Below are 10,064 nucleotides of genomic sequence, written 5' to 3'. Positions count from 1 at the left end.
ACGTCACAGTCACGTGACCAAGTCAAGGTGTAGAAGAGATTCAGGTCCATCCGTTCACTGACGACTTTTTGTTTCACATTGGAAGAAGCCACATCCCACCCACTCCAAAGTGTATTATCCAAACTAAAGTTGTTTGGACTGAAGGGAAAATGACCGGATGTAAGCTTTGTAGCTAGTCAGTATCCGGCATGATCTCCATCAAATTGCATACTTTGATTAAAGTGATGCTACTGTTACTGAAATCAAAAGTGCATTGTTTTCTTAGTAAGGGATGTAGCCAAAAATATATAAAGTAGAAATTCCTAAAATAAAATCATGGGTTTATGATTACTTATGGTCATAGACTTTATATATAATCTATGCTTATGGTTCTCTAAAATAGTACATTTCATTTTGAAACAAATATATTCATTAATAAAGAGAAACTATTTTTAAAACAAGATTATAGAGTATAAATTGGCCAAATTTTCAGTTTGGTTTATTGTAAATACTACAACGAGACTCACTTGTAAAATCCGATCCTATTACATGATGACTATGTCCAATATTGTCCAAATAAGGCCGTACTGTACAATGTAGATGGGAACATTAAAGACCAACTGAAGAGGTTTTTTTCGAAATTGAGATAGCGATTGATTTAGATAGTAGATAGCATCAAAGTTAGTTCCTAAAAATTTGAGATTTTAGAAAAGCGTATTTATATTAGAAAAAGTAATTTGAAAGTGTAAAAAATAACGAGATTTGAAAATCAGCTTCAATGGCCGAAACCGGAAGTGACGTATTGTAATGGACTGAGAAAATGTAAATAAAAATAGACATGGCTGGATACGTTATTGATAGCGATTCAGATGATAAACTTATCTAAATCTAGCTGTCCAACAATTTTAAATGATACTTATCATGGGATGCACCAAAATGCCATGAAGAGAACTCTTCTACTTTTTCAAAATATATTCTAGAGCAGAGAGCAGACTATTGAATTAATATAATTATAGATAGATTATAATAATAGGACTAGACACTAGTCACTAGATTGTCACTAGATCATTAGTAGATCTACTACTCAGAGCTCAGATCTAGACTCTAGACCTAGTCTACTCTAGTAGTAGTCTCTAGTATCATCAAGTACTAGTAGATCATCTAGGACTAGGTCTAGGTATACTATACTTACTTTTTTTTACTTAGACTTAGACTATACTAAGTCTAATAGTTATAACAAAACTAAATGGTTAGATCTATCTATATTATTTTCTATATCTCTAAATACTCTAATTCTAGCTAGGCCTTCTAACACTTTTACTAGTCACTCACTAGATCTAGAGTTTATAAATACTTGACTTGTATTATTGTACTAATTGTAGTAATACTACTAGTAGTACTAGTAATAGTTTATAAACTAGTAGATTTAACTAATTAAGACTAATTAAGTAGATCTAGACTCAGTCTAGAGTAATCTAGACTAGCCTCTATGTTAAGTCTAAGCCCAGTCGCCAACATTTTTTGGTAATAGTTTGTAATACTAATAGTAAGACCTAGTGAGTAGTGTCCTAGCAATAGCATAAAGATTATTCATAGATATAAATATAATATTATAATAGTCAAGGACTAAACCTAAAGCCTAAGCTAAATCTATATAGAATATATTTATACTCTTTACTAGCCCTTACTATACTTATTAATAAGGCTAAACTTTAGATCTAAAAAAATAATAAGTCATCATTTATATTGGTAATATAAAATACAGATTTTTATTAAACACATGTGACATTTCTTTAAGTCTTAAACTTAAACAGGGCCGGTCCTAACGATTGCGGGGCCCTATGTGAAACTGATTGCGCGGGGCCTAGTCTGGGTGGGAATAAGGATAATAAGTGAAAATTAAGATCTCGTATTTTAAAAAAATTCGACTTTGAATTTTATTAAATCTTTACTAAGTACAAGATTACGATCAAATTAACTTTACTTTACGAACTTTGCAACCTATGGCATATTAAAATGCCAGTCAATCTATTAAAGTAAATAAAGTATGGAAACTTCTGATTAAAGTGAAAATTTGCCTGATTATTACATTTTAGTACATGAAAGCTGACAATGTCTTATTTCGTTTATCGCGCATAGGATTAGCGTTTTCGGAATGAATGACACCCACAATTTTGTCTATTTTTCAGGAGATTTTTATGAGATTTCCAGGTTTTATATATACCGATATATATATATTATATATATATATATTGCAATTTAACTATTACACCTAGAATTAGCACGAAGCCTATGAAAGTGCAGGGCCCACTGCGACCGCATAGGTTGCAGTGGCTTAAGACCGGCCCTGGTCTTATATATATTAGATTGCCTAGACCTAGAGTAGAGTAATTTATTATTATTAAGAACAATAAGAGTTAGATGTTGATGTTAGATCAGATAATCAGTATAACATATAATATATAATATATATATATATATATATATAACCACTAGTTCTATATATGTATACATAATTAAGTATAAATGTTAATAAATAAATTTTTTAAAATCTATTTTACAGGAAACATATATGACATGTGGCATACAGACAAGTTTACTAGATGGATCTTTCATCATTTTGGAAATACAATATTCCCTGTGAAACAAATCACAGAAACATTCTACAATTTTATTTTATATAATAAATACCAATAAATGTAAATACAAAATCACATTTTAATAGAGTTCTTCATTATACACACAACATTATTTTAGTATGTTCCTTTTCACTTGCTAGGTTTAGACAAAGTTTCGAATCAGGATTTAATATTATTAAGTCATAGCCCAAAACTCCAGCAGGATGTTAGTTAATGGCAGTGGTCAATGTTTGAACCTGAGACCACAGAGAAGACAGTTCGGAATGCAAACCACACAACTTTCTGCGTTTCGAAACCTATTCAAATTTTGATCATTTTTATGTTAATGCAGATCTGAATGTCCATTGCAATGATGACTTGATCTGTAAAGGGGTTACATTTTTTAAAAATAAGTTGGATCTCATTCTTCGAATGATGCTATTTATTAGAAATTGCAACGTGGAATACATATTAGAGGCCAAAAGAAAATCCACTGATGAGGGAAGACGTAGACGTCGTAAAGAACATTTAAATTGACCACCAGCTGAATATGGTTATGTCTTCGCTGGACGCGGCAAAATATCTAGTTTGCAGCTGGGGCTGCGTAGCCATGGAAAATACTGCATTTCTCATTAATCTTTTGACTCGACTGCCAGCCTTATTTATTAAACACTTTAAATTATGAATAGCTCTGCATTTTTTAATAACAATTAAAAAAATATATATATATTCAGTGATTAACTGGCAATAATTGGGTTACTAAAATTTAATAAAATGAGTTGCATAATTACATCAACAGTAGCCTATATGCATTACTTAACATTATATTGATACTATAATTTATTTTCCACTTCCCTGACTTCCCAGAGAAAAGAAAAAAATGACAACTCCTTCTCCAGTAGGATAATCTCTTTCATTTATAGTCTAAACACAATTTAAAACTTTGTTACCTACAGTTACAGATTAACTTGCTAACTTAACTATCTAATAATCTAATGATTCTATTCCAATCAACAAATGAGTCAAGCGTGAGATAAATGAAAACTCTTAAATTTTTAGATATATATTTATAGAACTATGTAAGTATATAGGCCCGAATATACGGTATGAATATATTTAAATAAGAGTGTAATAAAATCCATATTTCGTATATTAATAATATTATAGAATTGGTAGATCTAGGTCTAATTTTTGCCTTATAGATTAGTTTTTAGAAATTTAGATCTAGTACTTTTTTTACTAGTAGATCTAAATCAGACTACTTTTAAGTCTAAGTTAAGGTTTAAGTTAAAGCTATTTGCCTAGTGTTGTACGGGGTTGTGACTCTAGATTCAAACTAAATATAATCGTATACTACAATAACTACATTGAATGAGCTCAACATTCACATTGTAATAATTGTTTTTTTCCCATATTGGGCCTATTTAGGGACGACTATAGGTTAATAATCACTAAGTGTATAGATAGAGTATATAATTTTAAACTTTGTTTTTCTAGATCTAGGCCCAGCACCTCGATCGGATCAGTCTAAATAGATAGGTCTTATCTCCAAATATCCAATACTACTATTACTAGATCTAGACTTCATCTAATTGGATTTAGATCTTAATTTAGGTCTACTTCGTACATCATTAATGATCTGAGAAAAGAACTCTGCTCTTGATCAAAAGCAGTAGATCTAGAACTAGAATAAGCCTGAAGCAGTAACATAAGCCATAAATTGCGTAACTTGACTAAAACGAAACATGTGAACTGAGGCGCGCGGTACTGCGTGGGGTGAAACGCTGTTCGCTTGACTAGATCAAGAATAAGCCGACAAACAGTAGATCTAACATGCAAAGCCATAATTTGCGTGATTTGACCTAATTTCCCCAACTCTAACATCCACTTTTTATAAATTGGCGTGTTTTAGTCGCCTTTGTTTTTAGAAACTAGCATTCCTGTAAAAAGGAATAGGTAAATACGCTAAGCCATAAACTGAAAAATTTGACCTAATTTCCCTTAAACTACGTCATCGACCTTGGTTGTCTGGGAAATACTGATCTCGAATGGCTTCGAGATTGTGAAATTTAATAGTCCCTAAAACTCACATTAAATTGCTTATATCTAAATAATTACAAAGAATATATGTCTAAAATTTCGTATGTATGTTTTTTTAAGCATTATGAATCTAAAAAAAAGTATAACACCGGTTTCCGCGTCTGACCCCAAAACCTCTTCAGTTGGTCTTTAAACTTGCTGTTTAGTTATGTCAGACTTCAAAACAAAACAAAAATACTTTTTTTTACAAACAGAGCTTGCTTATACAAAGTGTAATTGTATCAATTACTTTTGAGCAGAGCAGTCATGTAATAAAATTTGTAGTAGATCTAGACAAGTGAGAAAACTAGGACCCACGGGCCAATTCCGGCTGCGGAATGGCTTAATCCGGCCCGCCACATGTTTTGAAATAATAATTTTTAAAATTACAGCTTTCATTCACAATGTAAGGATTCATTTTTTTGATACCCAAAGGAACCATTGAAGTAATATTGCGAATTTTCATTTCACTCAAAGTTGTTGTCCCATTAGTAGAGTTTCAAGAGTATCCTTAGTAGAGTTTCAAGAGTATCCTTAGTAGAGTTTCAAGAGTATCCTTAGTAGAGTTTCAAGAGTATCCTTAGTAGAGTTTCAAGAGTATCCTTAGTAGAGTTTCAAGAGTATCCTTAGTAGAGTTTCAAGAGTATCCTTAGTAGAGTTTCAAGAGTACCTTAGTAAAGTTTCAAGAGTATCCTTAGTAGAGTTTCAAGAGTATCCTTAGTAAAGTTTCAAGAGTATCCTTAGTAGAGTTTGAAGAGTATCCTTAGTAAAGTTTCAAGAGTATCCTTAGTAAAGTTTCAAGAGTATCCTTAGTAGAGTTTCAAGAGTATCCTTAGTAGAGTTTCAAGAGTATCCTTAGTAGAGTTTCAAGAGTATCCTTAGTAGAGTTTCAAGAGTATCCTTAGTAGAGTTTCAAGAGTATCCTTAGTAAAGTTTCAAGAGTATCCTTAGTAGAGTTTCAAGAGTATCCTTAGTAGAGTTTCAAGAGTATCCTTAGTAAAGTTTCAAGAGTATCCTTAGTAGAGTTTCAAGAGTATCCTTAGTAAAGTTTCAAGAGTATGCTTAGTAGAGTTTCAAGAGTATTCTGAACTCACTTTTAGTGTACGTTTTATGACGTCCTTGAGTCCACTCAACTCCAAATGGGTACCTGACATTAGCTGGGGAAAAGTAAAGGCAGTTGGTCGTTGTGCTGGCTACATGACTCCCTCGATCACGGTAGGTCAGAGGAACAGTTCATCCATCCGCCGTCGTGTCTAAGAGTGAAACTTCATTTTTTTTTAAATTGTATTCAAACATGTTCCTAAAACAGGTTAGCTTTTAAATGTTCAATAAAAACTTTTCTGTACCAGCTGAGAAAATATTAAGTTCGGCAAAGAAAGGGATATCTGGGTGGATTTTACCGTAGTCGTTCTTTTAAAAGCATTTATTTAAAAAAAAAATGAGGAACGACTTAAATTCGAAATCATGTCTCAAGCCTTCTCAAACCTTCTCAAGCAGACATATTAACCACTCTTCTAGTGTGGTGCTTATGAAAATAGAAGATTTTATAGTTATTTATTGTTTTGTTTGTTTTAAAACATAGTGTTAAAGACTTTCTAAAACGTTCCTGCCAGGAAAATGAGAAGAGAGGTCGTTTAAAAAAACAACAACATTGTGCTATAAAAGTCAAGAAAAGGGAAATTCTAGACCTTTAAAGTCAAGACCAGTAAAGTCAAGACAAGTAAAGTCAAGACCAGTGAAGTCAAGACCAGAGAAGACAAGACCAGTAAAGTCAAGACAAGTGAGGTCAAGAACATTAAAGTCAAGACAAGTGACATCAAGACCAGTGAAGTCAAGACCAGTGATGTGAAGACCAGTGACGTCAAGACCAGTGAATTTAAGACAAGTGAAGTCAAGACCGGTGATGTCAAAACCAGTGACGTCAAGACCAGTGCCGTCAAGACCAGTGACGTTAAGACAAGTGAAGTCAAGACTAGCGATGTCAAAACAAGTGAAGTCAAGGCCAGTTCTTCTTCTATGTTCTCATTGTCATGTTGGAGCGTTCAGATGACTAGACCAATATATGAAATGAACTGCGCAGTGGTTTCCAAATCAGGGAGCTCTCCATTTAGTTTTCTTTCTATTGGGGTGTTTTGAGGCCAGAGATTAAGCCCAGTGAAAGCTGATGTCTTAGCCAAGTCGGTCATGCAAACTAGAGATGTAAAATGAAATAACTCGTTGGTGAAGTCATATAACTTATTCAATGCTAGAATGTTACGTGTTAAGAAAGGTTTGCATATGGGTTTGTCTCAGTTTAAATCTCAACAACTTTTTTTGTATTTTCTAGTCTGGGTATTTTTTTTTCACTATTTCCATTAGTAAATTACATGGGATGGACATGAAAAAAAATCAATACAAACATAACGTCTTCCTGTGTATGCTGGGCAATATCATCTGTCTGGGCAATATCATCTGTCTGGGAAATATCATCTGTCTGGGCAATATCATCTGTCTGGGAAATATCATCTGTCTGGGAAATATCATCTGTCTGGGCAATATCATCTCTGTCTGGGAAATATCATCTCTATCTGGGCAATGTCATCTCTGTCTGATATCTAACTTTCAATGTCATCTCTGTCTGATATCTAACTTTCAATGTCATCTCTGTTTGATATCTAACTTTCAATGTCATCTCTGTCTGATATCTAACTTTCAATGTCATCTCTGTCTGATTCTGATATCTAACTTTCAATGTCATCGATGACAATTGATAAATATGTTCCTAACATTTAATGACATCAAATTAAAAGATTCTTAATATTTAATGACACCAGATACACAAATTCCCAATCTTTAATGACATCTTTAATGAAATCAGATACACATATTCCTAATCTTTAATGACATCAGATACACATATTCCTAATCTTTAATGACATCTGATATGCCTTATCTTTAATGACATCTGATATGCCTTATCTTTAATGACATCAGATACACATATTCCTAATCTTTAATGACATCAGAAACACATATTCCTAATCTTTAATGACATTAGATACACATATTCTTAATATTTAATGACATCTGATATTCCTTATCTTTATTGACATCAGATACACATATTACTAATCTTAATGACTTTTTATTTGTGTTGTTATTGTTATTAGTATTACTTATTTTTATTTTGTAAACTTCTCTCTCTCCTTCTCTCTTTCTCTGTCTCTCTCCCTCTCTCTCTTTCGATTTTTTTTCTCTCTCCCTTTCTTTATCTTCTCCCTCTCTCTCTCTCTCTCTCTTTATCTCTCTATTCTCTTTATCTCTTTCTTCCCTCTCTTTATCTTTCTCTCTCTTTCTCTCTTTTCTCTTTCTCTTCTTCCTCTCTCTTTATCTCTCTCCCCTCTTTATATTTCTTTCTCTCTCTCTCTCTCTCTCTCTCTTTCTCTTCTCTCTCTCTCTTTCTCTTCTCTCTCTCTCTTTCTCTTCTCTCTCTCTCTCTCTTTCTCTTATATAAAACTGATCCGATTTCGTCTTCATTTCAACTTGTTTCTACTTGACTCTAGTTCAAGTCTTTGTCCCTTCTACATTCTTTCTTTCTGTGTCTTTCTCTCTATCCTCTTGACACCCCAGCGCACCTTGACCCCCCCCCCTCACCATGCTCGGCCCTACCCCTCTGTGGCCTTTTTTTTCTTTCTTTTTTTTTTCTCACTCTCTCTCTTTTCATCTGATGACGACAAGGGCGGGGTAGGGGAGAGATGAGTGACAGCTCATGGTCCGGGGATCTTTCAGCGGCGGATGGATTAGGTCCGACCTTATCACGGGCTCGTCCCTCGGTGTCAATGCGCCGGGTCACTCATTCGATACACAATTACACCTGACCCAGGGGCCCTCGCGCTGGGGGTAAATGGGAATTTGATTGGTCATCTGTCAATCAAACAGCCGGATTGATTCTATCTAGCCGGCCCCACACCCCCCTCCCCACGGCACTCACCTACCTTACAAACCTGATCAGCTCAACGGAAACATGGAGAGAGAGTTTGTGTGTGTGTGTGTATTATGTTTGTGTCGATGTGTGTGTGTGTGTGTGTGTTGGTGTAGGGCATGGTGATTTTGTGCAACTGTAAAATGTTTACAGTTGACTAAATGACATTGAGGCTTGTCTCCTGATGACAGAAACTATCCAATGGCACGACGTTTGAATGTCATAGGTTTCAATGAAAGAGCCAGAGGTCACCTGGTCAGTATTGAGCCAAGAAAAAAAAAGTTGACTACATCATGTATGAAACTGCTCTCTCAAATTGTATTTGTGTCTGTTAGATACAGACTACTTAATTCTATCCACCCTTCTCCTTAGTGGCGTAATATTTGAAATAACTTGACTTTGAATCTACTTCACTTGCCTTGACTTTACTTGTTTGACTTCACTGGTCTTGACTTCACTTGTCTTGACTTCACTTGTCTTGACTTCACTGGTCTTGACTTTACTTGCCTTGACTTCACTGGTCTAGACTTCACTGGTCTTGATTTCACTTGTCTTGACTTCACTGGTCTTGACTTCACTGGTCTTGACTTCACTTGTCTTGACTTCACTTGTCTTGACTTCACTTTTCTTGACTTCACTTGTCTTGACTTCACTGGTCTTGACTTCACTGGTCTTGACTTCAAGTCTTGACTTCACTTGTCTTGACTTCACTTGTCTTGACGTCAGTTGCCTTGACTTCACTGGTCTTCACTTGTCTTGACTTCACTTGTCTTGACTTCACTTGTCTTGACTTCACTGGTCTTGACTTGTCTTGACTTCACTTGTCTTGACTTCCCTTGTCTTGACTTCACTTGTCTTGTCTTCACTTGTCTTGACTTCACTTTTCTTGACTTCACTTGTCTTGACTTCCCTTGTCTTGACTTCACTTGTCTTGTCTTCACTTGTCTTGACTTCACTTTTCTTGACTTTACTTGTCTTGACTTTACTTGTCTTGACTTCACTGGTCTTGACTTCACTTGTCTTGACTTCACTTGTCTTGACGTCACATGCCTTGACTTCACTGGTCTTCACTTGTCTTGACTTCACTGGTCTTGACTTCACTGGTCTTGACTTCACTGGTCTTGACTTCACTGGTCTTGACTTGTCTTGACTTCCCTTGTCTTGACTTCACTTGTCTTGTCTTCACTTGTCTTGACTTCACTTTTCTTGACTTCACTTGTCTTGAGTTCCCTTGTCTTGACTTCACTTGTCTTGTCTTCACTTGTCTTGACTTCACTTTTCTTGACTTTACTTGTCTTGACTTCACTGGTCTTGACTTCACTTGTCTTGACTTCACTTGTCTTGACTTCACTTTTCTTGACTTCACTTGTCTTGACTTCACTTGTCTTGACTTCACTGGTCTTGACTTCAAGTCTTGACTTCACTTG

General features: G+C 34.8%; 1 long non-coding RNA gene across 1 annotated transcript; it reads left to right on the top strand.

The window, feature by feature from the left end:
- Positions 1-597: 597 nt before the first annotated feature.
- On the top strand, positions 598-2,695 carry LOC129921822 (uncharacterized). Its single transcript, XR_008773799.1, has 2 exons — positions 598-1,156; positions 2,543-2,695. It is a non-coding gene; the product is annotated as an uncharacterized LOC129921822 (long non-coding RNA).
- Positions 2,696-10,064: the final 7,369 nt, after the last annotated feature.

The sequence above is a fragment of the Biomphalaria glabrata genome, chromosome 11 (assembly GCF_947242115.1).
Source record: "Biomphalaria glabrata chromosome 11, xgBioGlab47.1, whole genome shotgun sequence".
Lineage (NCBI taxonomy): Eukaryota > Metazoa > Mollusca > Gastropoda > Planorbidae > Biomphalaria > Biomphalaria glabrata.
Note: the sequence above shows the minus strand (reverse complement) of the source record. Positions and strands in the feature narration are given on the sequence as shown.